Here is an 18864-nt window from a genome sequence, read left to right as displayed (position 1 = left end):
TCCCAGATTTGATTCCCCGCTGGGTCACTGTCTATGCGAAGTCTGCACATTCTCCCCGTGTCTGCGTGGGTTTCCTCCGGATGCTCCGGTTTCCTCCCATAGTCCAAAGGTATGCAGGTTAGGTGGATTGGCTATGCCAAATTGCCCTTAGTGTCCAAAAAGTAACCCAAGCCGGGAATCAAACCTGGGACCCTGGAGCTATGAAGCCAGAGTGCTAACCACTATGCTTCCGTGCTGCCCACACTTGAAGGAGAACTTGCAGGTGGTGATGTTCCCATGTATCTGCTGCCCATGTCCTTCTATGTGGTAGAGGTTAAGGGTTTGCAAGATGCTGTAGAAGGAGCCTTGGTGAGTTGCTGCAGTGCAACTTGTAGATGGCACATTCTGGTGCCCCTGTGCATCGATGGTGGAGGAAGTGGATATGAAATGAAATGAAATTTAAATTGCTTATTGTCACGAGTAGGCTTCAATGAAGTTACTGTGAAAAGCGCCTAGTCGCCACATTCCGGCGCCTGTCCGGGGAGGCTGGTACGGGAATCGAACCGTACTGCTGGCCTGCTTGGTCTGCTTTAAAAGCCAGCGATTTAACTCAGTGAGCTAAACCAGCCCCTCGAAAATCGCTTATTGTCACGAGTAGGCTTCAATGAAGTTACTGTGAAAAGCCCCTAGTCGCCACATTCCGGCGCCTGTTTGGGGAGGCTGTTACAGGAATCGAACCGTGCTGCTGGCCTGCCTTGGTCTGCTTTAAAAGCCAGCGATTTAGCCCAGTGTGCTAAGGTGAAAGGAGTGTCAATCAAGCAGGTTGCACTGTCCTGGATGGTGTTGAACTTCTTGAGTATTGTTGGAGCTGCACTCACCCAGGTAAGCGGAGAGTATTACACTCCTGACCTGGGCCTTGTAAATGGTGGACACACCTTGGATGAGGCAAGGGGCAGAACTTTACGGTCCCGGCAGGGAAAGGCTGTAAAATGTGGTGAGCCATTAAAGGTCAATTGAACTGGGAGATCCAACAGGTGGGAGGGGCTGTAAAATTCCAACCAAGGGATTAGTTACTCACTGCATTTAATTCTTAGAGGGGAGTTAGTTGGAATAAGGCAGAACTTCCACCTCCATCTTGGCAAGAACTCTGTCAGGGAGCGCTGCCAGCTAATCCAATGTCTGACAGCTCTCTGATCCAACCAATGCCACCGGGAGCAGTGGCCACTGCCGTGACCTCAACAGTCCCCAACACAGAGGAGCCGGGGGCAGAGTAAAACGTAAGTGGGAGGTGGTTATCACCAGGGCCAGGTTAGAAGGCCCAGGAGAGGTGGGTGGAAGGCAGGGATACATCCTGTGGGTGGGGTGGGGGGTGGGAGGGTTGGGTGATGATGTGGGGGGGACCCTCTGATATACTTTCAGGCGGCCTGTTAAGGAGGTACCCTCTCGACACCCTTGGTTGCCACTAAACACTGTACTGGAAGATGTCCGGCTGCAAGCTTGGTCAGGGTCTCTCCCACTGCTGGTTAAATCCCTCCAGTGGCAGATGAGACCATTAATTGATCCACACATGGGCAGGCCACCTGATGTTTATGTGGAAAACAACTGAAGGTTGTCTGTTTTTATTCTTTCATGGAATGTGGGTGTCGCCTGAAAGGCCAACATTTGTTGATAATCCCTAATTGGCTTTGAGAAGGTGGTTTTGAGGCTTGGTATACTTGACAATAACAACATCTAGCACATATATACTTGCTGGGATTCGGTTTGTCTGATGGGATCTCTCTACTAGTTGGAGAACCACCAAGGAACCCCTGTTAGCTCCATAGAGAATGCCCATCAGAATCAACTGCCCTTCAGGCACTTGTGGCCACCATCAGGCCTTACCCTGGAGTAAAGTCCCTGGTGGTAGAGGTTGCATCCACCAAGAGCTGCCAGCCAATTAAAGGTTAACAGTGCCTCATGCCCCACACACTCCCCCCACCCCACCCCAGCTCAAGCACCAGCAAGAGTGGTGGGAGCAGCATGAAATGGATTCACCAGAGGCCCAGAATCATCCTGCACACCCAAACCAAACGCGAGTGAAGGTGGAATGGGGATTACAGATGAGGGCTACAAGAAGGGAGTTGGGAAGATCAGACGCAAAGGAAGGGGTTGTTTTTCAGAAGCCCCCCTTCCCCATGCAAAGTCCTTGATCGGGCAAAGAGTACCTAATTATGAAGGACCCACAGAGGTGGTGGCTGGCAAACATGACAGGGTTTGCTAGTGTCAGAAAGCAGAGGTAGTATTGTGTGATCTATGTTTGTATTACATAGAACATACAGTACAGAAGAAGGCCACTCGTCCACACGGACCCACTTGAACCCTCACTTCCACCCTATCCCCGTAACCCAATAACCCCTCCTAACCTTTTTGGACACGTAGGGCAATTTAGCATGGCCAGTCCACCTAACCTGCATGTCTTTGGACTTTGGGAGGAAACCGGAGCACCCGGAGGAAACCCACGCAGACACGGGGAGAACTTGTAGACTCCGCACAGAAAATGACCCAGCGGGAATCCAAACCTGGGAGCCTGACACTATGAAGCCACCGTGCTAACCACTGTGCTACCATGCTGCCCGCAGTATTGTTAAAAATAAGGTATACATTTAATGAGTTTAATTTAGTGCTTCTATGTAAGAAACTAAGATTCATATCAAACAAAAGTGTTTGAATGTATGTATGGTGGTTTTCATTTCATTTCAGAATGTGCCGGCATTGAATTTAGAGAGATTACGATGTGAAAAGCAAATAAATGTAAAGAAGGATGAGTCTGTTGCTTAGCAACCAGAGGCCACCTTTTAAGTTGGAAAGATATTTTGAGTTTAGTTTTAACTGGACCCAAGGCAGTTGGAGCTTAGCAGCTAGAGACAAAACAACATTCACACCTCTGCCAGAAGCAAATACAGGGCAATGGCGTAATGGGAAGAAATCAAGTCCCAGAAACTAAAGAACCGATAGTTCTAGAAACCAGGGAATGAAAAGAGAAGTGCCAAGAAGATTGAAATCAACGAGACAAAAGGAGCTAGAATTTGACGAGGTACTGTTCATTGAAGTTAAAATGCAGACTTGGTGAAGTTGGCTAGGGAGAACCCAACTATATGATGTAATCCTACGTTTGAGGATATCTTACTGCCTGTGAAGCAGTACTGCGTTATTGGTGTGACTGGGTACCTGAGAGATCGTCAACTCTTAGCCAGGATTTTGGAGAATCCCGGCCCTGGTCTTTTGAGCAGTGTTCACTAATGTCCACTCCTCATTAGTGACATCAACTGGGATCATAACACCAGGCAGTTTTTTCAATGGATGCATGGAAAAGCTATTCATTCCCCGTTAAATCCCTGAGCTATCACTAAATTGTGTTGGGTCAGGGATAATGGCTTTTGAATAGGAATTATTATTCTAAAGCATGCACACATTAACGTAAATGATACTGAATGCATAGAAATGTTAGCTAAGGAATATTCCTGTAAAATGCCCAGGAGAGCTGACCAAATCTTAAAACTGTTGGGGTATCAATTGCAAAGGTAAATAAAGATAATAGTCAGGATTTTCCGGCTTCGAAGTAGCAGGAACCACTGCAGGGGATATAGCGGACCAGTAACAGATTCATTGACTTTCGATGGGACTGCATGATCCCGATGGTGGGCAGGCCCTGAAAATCCCACCAAGGAACCAGTCCAATAACATTTATATCTAACAAAATATGAATCAAATCATCAATTCAACTTACTCCATTTTAAACAACGCATTTAGATATGAAGCAAGTGAAAAAGATTTTTTTTAAAAGGATAGTACTGGATTTTAAAATCAATGAACAAAAAAATTAAGTGTTTGAAATAAAATATCTCGCAAAGTAAAGACTGGCACCTGGCCAAATGACCGCAGCTTTTAATATCCTGAGATAAACATGTAATGCACCCAAAAGAGAAGGTGATTATAAAATGTAACTTATAATAACGTTCATACATGCAGTTAAGTTATGGTTTAAAATGGTCATCTTGTGAACAATTATGATCTTAGTTGAAGCACTCGAGACAGAACAAAAGAGCATTACAGGAATATGGGATTAATGTTAAAACAGCGAGGAATTAAAATAATCTGAATGAATGAGACGGGTTAATCTATGCTCCAACTATCTTCTCATTTGCAAATCCATAGAAACCTTACAGTGCAGAAGAAGGCCATTCTGCCCATTGAGTCTGCACTGGCCCTCTGAAAGAGTACTCCACATTGGCCCACTCCCCCATCCTATCCTCACAATGCCACCTAACCTGCACATGTTTGGACTGTGGGAGCAAACTGGAGCACCCGGAGGAAACTCATGCAGGCACGGGGAGAATGTGCAAACTCCACACAGACTGTCACCCAAGGCCGGAATTGAAACTGGGTCCTTGGTGCTGTGAGGCAGCAGTGCTAACCACTGTGCCACTGTTGAATTACTTGATTTGTAACAATGTTCCTATATGGGGCAGTTTTGCTCTGGGAGGGCACAATAGTTGAAATACTTATGTCCACATATAAGCTGTAATGCTGCTGAGATACAATCACAGACACATGTAGCAGCCTCACCTTACAATGTCTCAGAATCTGTTCCCAGACTGATCTCAATTTTTTTTAAAAAATAATTTTTATTGAAAAATTTTGAATTTATACAACAATAACGCACCATAGTAAAATACCAAAAATAACAATAATATTAACAATCATAAACATTCACCCCACCTCCATGAACAACACAGCATTTTAACAACAACGCAAATTAACACAATATAAAGTTACAGAATAGACACTACAATAAGGAACCCCCCCCTCCCCCGGTTGCTGCTGCTATTGACCAAGTTACCTATCTTTGAGCCAGGAAGTCCAGAAAAGGCTGCCATTGTTTATAGAACCCTTGTATTGATCCTCTCAGGGCAAATTTGACCCTTTCCAATTTTATAAATCCCGCCATGTCACTGATCCAGGTCTCCACACTTGGGGGCCTTGCATCCTTCCACTGTAGCAGAATCCTTCGTCGGGCTACTAGGGACGCAAAGGCCAGGACACCGGCCTCTTTTGCCTCCTGCACTCCCGGCTCTACCGCAACTCCACAAATCGCGAGTCCCCACCCTGATTTGACCCTGGATCCAACCACAGACTGATCTCAATTAACTAACGCATTGGTGAGCCCACATCTGCGAAGTTTTGGTCTCCATTTTAAATAAAAAGATGTAAGTACATCAGGAGCAGTCCAGAGAAGGTTCACTTGACTCATTCCTGGGACAAAGGACTTATCCTACAAAAAAAAAAGGTTGGGCAGATTGTGCCTATATCATTGGAGTTTAGAAGAATGAGAGGCGATCTCAGTTAAACATGCAAGATCCTCAGGTGACTTGATAGTGAAGATATCAGGAGGATTATTTCCTGAGTGGGGAGAGTAGAACTATGGGACATGGTTTAAGGATATGAGGTCTCCTTTTAAGACTAAGATTGGGAAAATGATTTTCTCTCAATAGTATTGTTAACTTGTGGAATTCTCTTGAGAGCAAGAGAGAGTGGTGGAGGTTGGTCATTGAATATATTCAAGGCTCTGGTTAGACAGATCTTAATAGAGGGAGTCAAGATAATAGTGGGGCTGAGGGGACGGTGGAATTGAGACCACAAATGGAACAGCCATGATCTTATTAAATGGTGGTGCATACACAATGGGACAAATGGTCTATGTCCCTCACTGCTTGTTTCTGAAGCTCTCACTGTTTTTGCACTAAGGAGGACTTAATAAATGTTAGCCAAATCTCCATTCCTTTAATCTTAGTTTTAAAAATTGTGTCTGGATGTCTGATGAGGGCAAGATTGAACTTAATGGAGATACCACCGTGATTACATAACCTGCTGACACGGACTAAACTGGCAGAAGAAAAATGGTTCTTTTGATAAGATGCTGGATGGATATTGGAGTCTGGAAGATGGATATATTACAACAAATTACATAGGTTTTCCAAAGCCAGTGATTTACTGTTCATCACTGTTTTTCATAAGGGTACATGCAGGATTGAAAGTATCGAGGAATGGAAACCAATAACATTTGATTTACAAGGTATTGAAATGATTACACACACTTGTCATTTACAGCACAAATTGGAAGGGTTATGCAGTTTGTAGCACGAGGCTCTTATGCAATTCCTCATCGCGCTGTTCAAAGATAAATCAGGGATCTGTAATGAATTATTTTCTCACTTTCCCGAAATTGTCAATGATAATCTGGACTCTCTAGTGGCAGAACATTCAGCTATTTGAGTAGCAGTGAGATATTCTGCTTCCTGAGCAGCTTCATTTGAGTAACAGGAACTAGGAAAGTGTGTGAACCTGTTGAGCTACAATTTTGTTCATGTAAACATTGGGAAGGCTGAAGCCATTGATCAGGAGGGGTGAGAATGGGTGGAACCAGTTTTAAACTTTCCAAGATTGGCAAATGGTGTGGGTAAAGTTTTAAAAGTCTGCATCCTAACTCCAACCATCCCACTTTCGCTTTTAATGGATGTGGGATGGTTTGTTGGTAACCAATTCACTGCAAGGAGGTGAGTTGGCATTTGTAAATGTGCAAATTAGGAGGAGTAGGCCACTCATCCGCTCGAGACTGCTCCACCAATCAATACGATTATGGCTGATCTGATTGTAACCTCAAGTCCACATTCCTGCCCACCCCCAATACGACTGTAGGCAAGGGAATACCCAATGGACCGTAGGACCCTAGGAGGTACAGAGGACCAGAGGAATTGTTATATCCTGGGCCCAGCTGAAGCATATGGTGTCGGGGAGCCGGTTGTCCCAGAAGCTCTGGGGGAATATGTGCTCCTCTGGCGGAGCGACCTAGGACTTCCAATGTAAAGCCGACCGGCTCAGAACCGGCCAGCACTCACTCGGATAACTCAATTGCAACTCAATAAACCTACTGTTTGATCCTGCAACTCATGTGGACTCCTTCCTTGTGGTAGTCATGGTATGATCTTGGGGTCTATGTCCATAGATCCTTGAAGACTGCAGGGCAGGTAGATAAGGTGGTTAAGAAGGCATATGTGATACTTGCCTTTATTAACCGAGGCATAGAATATAAGAGCAGAGAGGTTATGATGGAGCTGTATAAAACTCTTGTTAGGCCACAACAAGAGTACTGTGTGCAGTTCTGCTATAGGAAGGAACTTGCACTAGAGAGGAGATTCACCAGAATGTTGCCATGGTAGGAATGTTTCAGCTAGCAAGAGAGACTGGATAGGCTGGGGATGTTTTCCTTGCAGTAGAGAAAGCTCAGTGGGGAACCAGATTGAGGTGCATAACATTATGAAGGGCATAGATGGGGTAGATCGGAAGGAACCTTTCCCCTTAAAGGAGTGGTCAATAATCAGAATGCATAGATTTAAGGTCAAGGACAGGAAGTTTCGAGAGGATGTGAGGAAAACCTTTTTTACCCAGAGAGGGATTGGAATCTGGAACTCACTGCCTAAAAGGGTGGAAGAGACAGGAACCCTTACAATATTTAAATATTATTTAGATGAGCATTTGAAATGCTGTAGCATACAAGGCTACGGACCAAGTGCTGGAAAATGGGTTGAGAGTAGATAGGTGCTTGAGGGCCAGTGGTCCACGATGGGCCCAAGGGTCTCTTTCCTTGCTGTAAAAACTATAATCTTTACTCCCCCTCGTTAAATCAAAGATCTATCCAGCTCTGCCTTAAAAATATTCAAAGATTCTGCTTCCACTGCCTGTTGAGGAAGAGAGTTCCAGAGACTCACTACCCTCTGGAGAAAAAAATGCTCCTCATCTCCATCTTAAATGAATGACTCCTTATTTTTCCCAAGAGTGAACTAGATTCTCTGACAAGAGGAAGCATCATCTCCACATCTACCCTGGCAATACCGCTCAGAATATTAAAGGTTTCTATCAAGTCACCTCTTACTCTTCTAAAGTCCAGCAAATCCAAGCCTAAACTGTTCAACCTTTCCTCATAATTCAACCCGCCCATTGAGTATTAGTCTAGTAAACCTTCTCTGAACTGCTTCAAAGGCATTTACATCTTTCCTAAAAGGAGACCAATACTGTGCACAATACTCCAGATGTGGTCTCATCAATGCCCTTAAAACACTTAAAACACCGTTTAAAATTTCCTGGAATTCTGGCCAGCCAGGTTGTCCAAGCTGAAGGAAACTTGTCAGCCCTACCTACCTTCTGGCTTTAGCGTGCTTGCATGACCAACCCCAGGTATCAGACACCCCACCCCGAGGCCTCTGACTTGCCCCATTCCCACAGTAAGGTCTCTAACTACCATCTCTGACCTCTGAATTCCATCCCACCCCCGTCCTCCCTGTTCCACATCAATTCCCCGGAGGCCTCCAATTTCCCCCTCCCAGACACAGGATCAGACTTCATGACTGGACCTCCTAGACTCTCGTTGGGACACCAGAATTTAATCCTCTGGGGCATCTTTGCTGGATTATACACAAAGGTCCGGTTCCAACACCACAGCATAGATTTTGGGGGAGTGGCTGTTTCCACTCGGCCAGTTCGCCTACGTTAATTTCTTGGGTGATGGACCTTTAATTAGCTTGAAGTGGCAATTCTATCTTTCTCCAGGAGAAAGTCCCACGCCTCAGTGCCACAGGTCAATTGGAAACCAGCGGTTCTGCGACAGGCCAGGACTGGTGGCCGCTGCCGGTATTGCTGGAGAAGAGGAGCATTGAATGTCCCGAAACCCAGGAGGATTGAGGGGGGGGGGGCGCATGTTGGACAGGATAGTGAAGGAGCGTGGACATGGGGAGGCAAAATTGATGGATGGTTGGCATGAAGAACCCCAGGAAAGAGGCACCTACCACTTTTACTGACCTGCAGCGCGCAGGGTTCAACCTACCCGGCTACACATTGGGCATCATCCTCTCCACTGGCAGCAGTGTCACGATGAGGCCCTCAATTTGACATCAATTACCTACCTGAGTGCCTCAATTTGGCCACAGGCTGGTGAAGCACATGGCACGACCCAGGTGATCTGTACAATAATGATGGGTCAGGGACTGGTGGGTCTGTAGGCTGCTGATGCCATGGTGCCCTAATTTACAGGCCCACTCATTTACTTCCTTGTTTGTGAGTGACCCATAAAATTCAGCCCCTTGATCAGACCCTGCCACAAGATTCCAGGAGCAGACCCTGGGACTGAAACCATCTCCCACCAGGATTCTGGGAGCTGACATGCATGCACACAAGGATCTGTCCCACCTGGCCCTGTAACCCGCTTCAAATTGCTCCCACTCTCTAATACACACTGGGGATTTAAGAACTGGACTATCAATCGGCTGCCTTTAGGGTTCCTTGTGTGTTAGCAGCTTGCTGTCCCAGCTTCTGACAGACCAGATAAATCACAATATGTCCCCTTGTGCCTGATTTTTCAGGACTCTTCCTGACTCTGTGGATCTTCAAAAAGGCAAGCAGGACAAGTATGTCGAAGTGCCCGCCCCGCCCCCCCCCCCCCCCTCACCCCCGCCCCTCACCCCCACCCCCATTCCAGACAGAGACTTCCAAAGGAACAGTACAGAAACTCAAAGGGGCTTTCACTGAAAATTTTAGACTGTGTGATTGTTTACCCTCCAACTTACCCAGTATCCGCCATGGACTGACCTCAGGAACCATGTGGAGATGAAAACAATACAAAAAAAAATCCAATACAGTATTACTCGATGCCTCTGACAATAACACAATGCTTATGTTTAAGGTCAGTTTTTTTTAAAAAGTTCTCTCAGTAATCTTACTTCCTTTATTCCCGCCCACGACCCACCTGTCCATAAAGTACTCTCTCCTCTCTGCTGTATGACTTTTTGGGCACTGGATTCGCTGCAGAAGACTCAAACAAGTACTTGGCGGAGGTGGGGTGGATTCGGTGGAACAGGTTGAAGACAGTGCTGCCGGAGAATCTGTGTAAAGCATAAATCAGCTGGGCTGAATGGCCTGAATCTGCACAGCCTTGTTGCACTGGTTGGTCCAAATACACACAAAAATAACAAATGGTGGGTAAAGTCTTGGAGAGGATTATAAAAGATACGATTTATAATCATCTAGATAGGAAAAATATGATTAGGGACAGTCAGCATGGTTTTGTGAAGGGTAGGTCATGCCTCACAAACCTTATCGAGTTCTTTGAGAAGGTGACTGAACAGGTAGACGAGGGTAGAGCAGTTGATGTGGTGTATATGGATTTCAGTAAAGCGTTTGATAAGGTTCCCCACGGTCGTCTATTGCAGAAAATACGGAGGCTGGGGATTGAGGGTGATTTAGAGATGTGGATCAGAAATTGGCTAGTTGAAAGAAGACAGAGAGTGGTAGTTGATGGGAAATGTTCAGAATGGAGTTCAGTTACGAGTGGCGTACCACAAGGATCTGTTCTGGGGCCGTTGCTGTTTGTCATTTTTATAAATGACCTAGAGGAGGGCGCAGAAGGATGGGTGAGTAAATTTGCAGACGACACTAAAGTCGGTGGAGTTGTAGACAGTGCGGAAGGATGTTGCAGGTTACAGAGGGACATAGATAAGCTGCAGAGCTGGGCTGAGAGGTGGCAAATGGAGTTTAATGTGGAGAAGTGTGAGGTGATTCACTTTGGAAAGAATAACAGAAATGCGGAATATTTGGCTAATGGTAAAATTCTTGGTAGTGTGGATGAGCAGAGGGATCTCGGTGTCCATGTACATAGATCCCTGAAAGTTGCCACCCAGGTTGATAGGGTTGTGAAGAAGGCCTATGGTGTGTTGGCCTTTATTGGTAGAGGGATTGAGTTCCGGAGCCATGAGGTCATGTTGCAGTTGTACAAAACTCTAGTACGGCCGCATTTGGAGTATTGCGTACAGTTCTGGTCGCCTCATTATAGGAAGGACGTGGAAGCTTTGGAACGGGTGCAGAGGAGATTTACCAGGATGTTGCCTGGTATGGAGGGAAAATCTTATGAGGAAAGGCTGATGGACTTGAGGTTGTTTTCGTTAGAGAGAAGAAGGTTAAGAGGTGACTTAATAGAGGCATACAAAATGATCAGAGGGTTAGATAGGGTGGACAGCGAGAGCCTTCTCCCGCGGATGGAGGTGGCTAGCACGAGGGGACATAGCCTTAAATTGAGGGGTAATAGATATAGGACAGAGGTCAGAGGTGGGTTTTTTACGCAAAGAGTGGTGAGGCCGTGGAATGCCCTACCTGCAACAGTAGTGAACATGCCAACATTGAGGGCATTTAAAAATTTATTGGATAAGCATATGGATGATAAGGGCATAGTGTAGGTTAGATGGCCTTTAGATTTTTTTCCATGTCGGTGCAACATCGAGGGCCGAAGGGCCTGTACTGCGCTGTATCGTTCTATGTTCTATGTTCTAAAAGCACGCCTGTAACCTGCCCTTTGGTTGTACAGTTGATTGTACCTTTGTATATTATACTTTCTATAAACCAGTGGGCAGCAGTGTCTCAGTTCTTGCACCAGATTCATATGAAAGTTTTGCACCCCATGAGGGCAGTCAAACATTAGATTTTATATTCAAACAATGCCATATTTATGATCAACGTCCAACACTTAATAAAAAAATCTCCCCAAGCTTTTTGATCTTATATATTGTTTTTCAATGGGGAAAATACTGAGGTATAATATAGCAATTAAATAAATGTTTTTACAACCAATTTTCCAATTCTAACTGCCACAAAATCTGCACTTTAAATTTGACTAAGTGTGCTGATTTCTGCAGTTTTATTTGACTGAGCTCATTTCTGGCTTACAGCTTCCCTTGTTGGACCACTGCCATTAGCTGCTTCCAACCAATCATCCGGGACTCTTTTTGATCTTTTTCCTCGACATCCCAGAGTTATTCACCTGAATTTCTGTGACAGTGCTGTGTTGTTTCACAGGAATGGGTATAATAAATCCATCTGTTCACAGGCTGGAAAAAATTTAAGTTCCAAAGAGAAACCAAATTAGGATGGGAGAAAGAGGAAACAGAGACAGAGGAGGGGCAGAAGTATATTGTTTTTAAAATACAGAGAAAGAAATGAAACAGATGAGAATTAGCGGAATCTAGGGATTATGCGAGAAACTCACGCAAATTAGTCCTTGTTTTCTTAGTAATTAATTGAAACATGTGACTTGGCTCTGATAGGTCTTTTAGAAAAATGGAGGCTTGGAGGATGGCTGTCACCTAAAAAACCAGGAGCAACTTCACACTATGAATGTTGATAGAATGTTCTTTCCTCTGCCTTTTGTTCAGGATTCGCAGTGGTTTGCTTCTTATTAGTTTGAAGCCAAATAGTTTCCTTCTCACTTCTCTTTTTCTTTTGAGCCATCACAAACAAATAGTTTCTTCCTTTATCTTGTGCTTTAAGATGATGAAATATTGCTTGCATCCCCTTACATCCCCTTGCCCAGTTCTCCTTCATTTTAGTCAGTGATGCTACATTTCTGGCACTAACTCCTGACTAGCCTCCTTTCTGTGGCAATGTTGCTGTTGGACTTTTGTTGTATTCTTTGGCATGACAGATCAGTACTTTGGAGTGTGGTATTTATGATGTAGTATTGACTTGCCTACGTTAATAGTTTGGAACTTAAAAAAAAACAGAGCGCTGACTGAAGAAATAACCCCAGTCTTTCGCCTCACTTACTGTGACCGTGATTCTGCAGTGCTGACATTGTTTGGACATTCAATTTGCATTGTGAAAACCTTCAGCAGTCACTCTCATTACTGCTCTGAAAACTGCAAGCAACTGCTGGAGTTTAGACATGCACAGTTAAACATGGAAATCTAGAGGTTTCTGTCTTCACTTCCCCAGAGGGTGCACTGTTGATGTCTCCCCAGAGTGTATGGTCGCACATTTGGCAGTTCCCGCTCGAGGCGGCTTTTTTGGACTTTTCCCAGGTTGCTGGGCAGACGTTTTGGTGAAAGAAGATGTAGGGGTGACTGAGGAAAGTTATACTCCACTGGTGGAGCTGGTGGATGGATCCACTGACCAGAAGTGGGTCGATTAGAAGGGAGCAGTTGAAGAAGGGTGCAGTTGAAGCAAGACAATCTTTGTGCACCACAGGTTAAGAGGGCGGAGGGTAAAGTGTCCATCCTGCCCGCCCGGTGAGACGTTCAGCCAGCAGAGGAGGGAAGCCCAGGAAGACCTAGTCAAGGCGGCGAACCATTGAATGCAGGAATTAATCGTGTGGAACAGAGGCTGGAATCCGAGGGCCAGACTATTCGGAAAGTGGAGGAGATGGTGGGGGAGTAGCTTACCTCATTAGTGGCTGAGATTGGAATGATGCGAGAGACCCAAAAGTGGCTGACGGAGAAGGTGGAGGACCTGGAGAATCGTTCCCAGAGACAAAATCTAAGAATCGTGGAGATGCCTGAAGGCATTGAGGGAGCGGACGCTGGCTCGTATGTAGCCAAGATGCTGGAGTAGCTGATGGGGGACGGGGCCTTCGACCAGCCTCTGTAGGTTTGCCTCCACTGGTTCCTGGATAAGGAGAAGATATTGAGGTGGGCAAGGCAACGAGCATCAGGTGTACTGGGACCTGCGATTTGGCGAAGAGGAAAACTGGGTTTATTCAGGTGAAGGCTGCCCTCTTCAAAAAGAGGGTGAAATTCAGGATGTTGTACCCTGCCCGCCTCTGGGTGACCTTTAACAGACAAGAACATTATTTTGGGACACCAGAGGAGGTGATGGAGTTTTTAAAGAGACAATGGACTGGTAGGGGAAGAAGGTCATTGATGTGGAGCAGGTGTGAGGAGATGTTTGCTTTTTCTGTCATTTTTCCTTTCGTTTGTTGGTGTTTTCTCCTTTGAGATGTTTTGTTGGGTTTGGTGACAGTATGTTTGAGGAGCAGCGAGGGTGAGTGAACCTTTTTTGTCGTTCCATTGTTGTTTGTTCTGTGGAGGTATGTGAGCGGGGTAAGGGGGGGATCTGTGGGAGGTTGAAGGCTCAGGCGCCTTGGGTGGGGGCTGCCAGGCTAGCTAGGCAGGCTAGTTAACGGAAGCACAGTGGGGGGTGGCCAGGTAGTTAGCATAGTAGAGGGGGATGGGATTTTTGTTTTGTTCAGGGGACAGGACGAGGAGGGGCTGTTGGTTGCTGCGGTGCAGCGAGAAAAGGAGTGATGATGATGGGCATCCGAGGATCGCGTGACACGGACCTGGTACTGCCCCAAGTATATGGTAGACCGGCAAGGGAGGTGGGAGGGGTGACCCTAACCAGATTGGTCACATGGAACGTGAGAGGGCTGAATGGGCCAGTCAATGGTCACTTATGTTTGCGCACTTGAGGAGCTTGAAGGTGGACGTGACCTTTTTGCAAGAAACACACTTGAAGATCAGGAATCAGACTAGGCTAAGGAAAGGGTGGGTAGGGCAAGTCTTTCATTCGGGATTAGACATGAAGACGTGGGGTTGACGGTGTTGGTAAATAAATGGGTGGCGTTTGAAGTGGGGGAACATTGGGTAGATTCGGTGGGGGGGGGGAGGTTTGTGATGGTGAGTGGGAAGCTGGAGGGGATGCCGATGGTTTGGTAAATGTTTATGCCCATAAATGGGATGATGTTCATGAGGCGGGTGCTGGAGAAGATCCCGGACCTATACTTGTACCGGTTGATTATAGGGGTGGGACTTTAACACGGTCATTGAACCAGGTTGGGGAGGGTGACGCTGGTGACAAAGGAGCTGAAGGGGTTTATGGAGCGCATGGGGGCGGGGTGGGTATATCCATGGGCGAAGGCGTTCTCATACTTCTCCCATGTGCACAAGGTGTACTTGCGGATTGATTTTTCATGCTGGACAAGACGCTGCTGGCTGTGGTCGTCGACTCGGTGTACTCCGCGATCATGGTTACAGACCCTGTACTGCACTGGGTGGATTTGCAAGTGGACCGAGGGGGAAACCCAGCGCCCACAGTGGAGACTGGACATAGGGTTGTTAGCGGATGAGGAGGTGGGCAAGCGGGTGAGGACCACCATTGAGGGGTATGTGAACTGAACGATATGGGTAAGGTCTCAGCCGCCACGCTATGGGAAGCGCTCAAGGCAGTAGTTAGGGGCGGAGTTCATATTGACCCGGGCGCATAGGGAAAAGGTGGAACAAGCAGAGATGACAAGGTAGGTGACAAAATGGACAGGACGTATTCGGAGGCCCTGGAGGCGGGACTGCTGAAGGAGAGGAAGAAGCTCCAGATGGGGTTCAGGTTGGTGTTCATGGGGAAGGCAGTGGGGTAATTGGAGAGAGGCAGTATGTGAGTATGGGGAGAAGGCAAGAAAGATGCCGGTCCATCAACTCAGGAAGCAGGAGGCGGGGAGGGAGATTAGAAGGGTGAAGGACAGGATGAGAAGAGTGGTACTGGACCTGGTGGGGGTGAATGAGGTATTCGAAGAATCTTACAGTAGGCTTTATGAATTGGAGCCCCCGGGCAGAGAGGGGGAGTGAATGCGGTGGTTTCTGTTGAAGTTCCCCATGGTGGAGGAGGACCTGCTGGAGGACTTGGGGCCCCCATTGCACTGGTAGAGGTGACGGAGGACATGGGGACAATGCAGGCAGGGAAGGCCCCGGCCCTGGGTGGGTTTCCTGTAGAATTTTATGAGATGTTTGGGGGGGATCTGGGGCCCCTACTGGTGAGGGCAGAGAATGAGGCAAGGGAAAAGGGAGAGCTCCTCCCAACATTATTGTAGGCGTCCATATCCCTAATACTAAAGAAGGATAAAGATCCGGAGCAGTTGGGTCCTATCGCCCGATATCACTTTTAAATGGGGACGCTAAGTTGCTGACAAAGACGCTGGCCTCGCGAATTGCGGAATGTGTGCCGGGTGTGATAAGGGAAGATGAGATGGGGTTTGTAAAGGGGAGGCAACTGATGGCGAATGTTAGGAGATTACTAAATGTGAGAATGATGACAGAGGGACAGTGTGGAGGTGGCAGTGGACGCAGAGAAGGCTTTGGTCAGGTGGAATGGGAGTAATTGTGGGAAGTGTTAGGGCGGTTCGGCTTTGGACAGGGGTTTGTGGAATGGTTCTGATTGTTGTATAGGGCGTTGGTAGCGAGCATGCGGACGAATTGGGTGAGCTCGAGTACTTCGGGCTACACCATGAGACAAGGCAGGGGTGCCCACTCTCCTCGTTGCTTTTTGCCCTGGCAACAGAGCCATTGGCAATGGCACTTAGAGCACTGAGGAGCTGGAAAGGGACTGTGCTGGGTGGGTGGGTGATGGAGGGGCTGAGCGCAGGGTCTTGCTGTATGCGGACAACCTGCTGCATTATACCTCAGACCCACTGGGAGGTATTGAGGGAATTATGAGTATTCTGGAGGGGTTTGGCTGGTTTTCTGGATATAAGCTAAATATGGGGAAGAGTGAGTGGTTCCCAATTTGAGGCCAGTGGCCAGGAGAGGAGGTTGAATGAGCTGCTGTTCAAGGTGGTGGTGTGAGCTTCAGATATTTGGGTATCCAGGTGGTGCGGGGATGGGAACGGCTGCACAAGTTGAATCCGGCGTGGTTAATGGAACAGATGAGGGGATGTTAAGAGGTGGGATGTGTTGCTTCTGTCACTGGCAGGATGGGTGCAGACAGGAACAGATGAGGGGATGTTGAGAGGTGGGATGTGTTGCTTCTGTCACTGGCAGGACGGGTGCAGACAGGAACAGATGAGGGGATGTTAAGAGGTGGGATGTGTTGCTTCTGTCACTGGCAGGACGGGTGCAGACAGGAACAGATGAGGGGATGTTAAGAGGTGGGATGTGTTGCTTCTGTCACTGGTGGGACGGGTGCAGACAGGAACAGATGACTCTGCTGCCGAGGCTCATATTTGTCTTTCAGAACGTCCCGATCTTTGTCCCAAAATCATTCCTTAAGAAAGTCAATACTTTGATCTTGCGGTTTGTATGGGCAGGGGAAGCCCCACGGGTTAAAAATGTCCTGTTGGAACGTGGGCGGGGGGGGCAGGGGGGGATGGCCTTGCAAAATATAATGATTTATTATTGAGCAGCAAACATTGCTACAGTGAGAAAGTGGGTAGTGGACCAGGAGTCGGCGTAGGAGGGGGATGGAGGTGGCCTCTTGCAGGGGTATGTGTTTAGAAACATTGTTGACGGCGTGTCTACCATTCTCGCCAGCCAAGAACTCCATGGGGCCTGTGGTGGTGGTGGTCCTTCTGGTGTGGGGACAGTGGCGGCAGCATCTGAGGTTGGAAGGTGCCTCGGTGTGGGCACCGATTTGCAACAATGACAGATTTGCACCGGGGAGGTTGGATGTGAGGTTTCGGGGATGGCAACAGGCAGGGATCGAGCGGTTTGGCGATCTGTTTGTGGGAGGAAGCTTTGCGAGTTTAGAGGAATTAGAGGAGGAATATCAGCTGCCGAGTGGGAATGGGTTCAGATACTGAAGGTCTGGAACTTTGTGAGGAAGCCGGTGCCGTCCTTTCCCGGTTTGCCGCCCTGGGATTACAGGTTAAGGTGCTATTGAGGGAAGGAGTGGGTGAGGGCAAGATGTCTGAGATTTACAAGGAGCTAATGGACTGGGAGGGAGCCCCAATAGGGGAAGTCAAAAGGAAATGGGAGGAGGAACTTGGGTGGTGGGGGGGGAATGAAGGCCGGGTTGTGGGAGGAGGATCTGAGGAGGGTGAATGCGTTCTCATCGTGTGTGAGGCCCAGCCTTATCCAGTTTAAGGTAGTATGTAGGACGGACATGGCGGTGGCCAGGATGAGCAGGTTCTTTGATAGGTGTGGGCAGTGGGCAGGGTGGCCTGCAAACCATGTTCAAATGATTTTGGCATGAAACTGAAGAGATGGATTTTGATGGAGTGGCGGGGCTTGAGTGGGGGGGGGGGGGGGGGGGGGTGGCCTGGCGGAATTCCTAATGTTGGAGAAAATCAAGTATGTCTTCAGAGGGTCGGTTGAGAGGTATGTCCGAAAAATACTTTTTAAAAAAGAAATCACTGAACTGATGGGAAATTCCTGTAAAAAAGTACACATTGTTAAGTGAGGTTTAACTGGGTTTTAAACTGTGTACTAACTTCATAATCGCAGCCTCACAAGCCTTTTGCTGGAACATCAAAATTCTCACACATTAAGAAATTCCACATGTTTAAAATTTTGTAGTGTATGTATGATATTTTAACTTATAACTTAGTTCCATCCGTGTCTCAAGGGGAAATTCTACAGAGGCAACAGGAGTCTCAGCCGCCAACAGGGGAGCCATCGAAGGACTGCTTTGCCTCCTCCTGGGAAAGCCTGCCTGATTACAAGCCAACCAGGCAGTTGAGTAGTCACTGCGGGCCTTTCACAAGATCAGAAGCCCGGAGCAGGATTTGCCAGCAGCTCTTTTGCTCAGCAGCACCCGTGAGGTAGTGGTGACTGCTGTGGGAAACTCACCCACTAGAGGCCCAGAATCACAGAGGCAGAGGTAAGTGATGGCCGAGGGCCTTGGCAGGGAAGGGGCTGTAGGGTGGTCAGCAACAAGGGCAAGAGAGTTGGCTCTCAGTTGGATGCTCACTTCCCGAATGATGGCATCGTTGTTGTTGGATGCTTGAGATCACCTTGGCTTGACACCAGATTCAGGGTGACATTGGGAAAGAGGACATTCCTGCCGGAGAGCTGGCTACGTCTTTGTAGGCAGCTTTCTTCAACGTCTGTCAAACAGCAAGCAGCATTGCTTTTTACTGACCAAAGGGTCAAGCTCTTTTGATCAAAAATAGAACAGCTCCACTCCTGCGTTCCTAAATCTGAAACAGAAGGCAGCATCATCTTGACTCTGTTTATAAATCATTTCCATGGCTAAAAAGGCTCCCTGAACATTCTTAAAAATAGAATAAAATTCTAATGCAGGGTCAAATCCTACCAAGTGTGTAATTTG

Source organism: Scyliorhinus canicula, chromosome 11 (genome assembly GCF_902713615.1).
Source record: "Scyliorhinus canicula chromosome 11, sScyCan1.1, whole genome shotgun sequence".
Taxonomy (NCBI): Eukaryota; Metazoa; Chordata; class Chondrichthyes; order Carcharhiniformes; family Scyliorhinidae; genus Scyliorhinus; species Scyliorhinus canicula.
Note: the sequence above shows the minus strand (reverse complement) of the source record.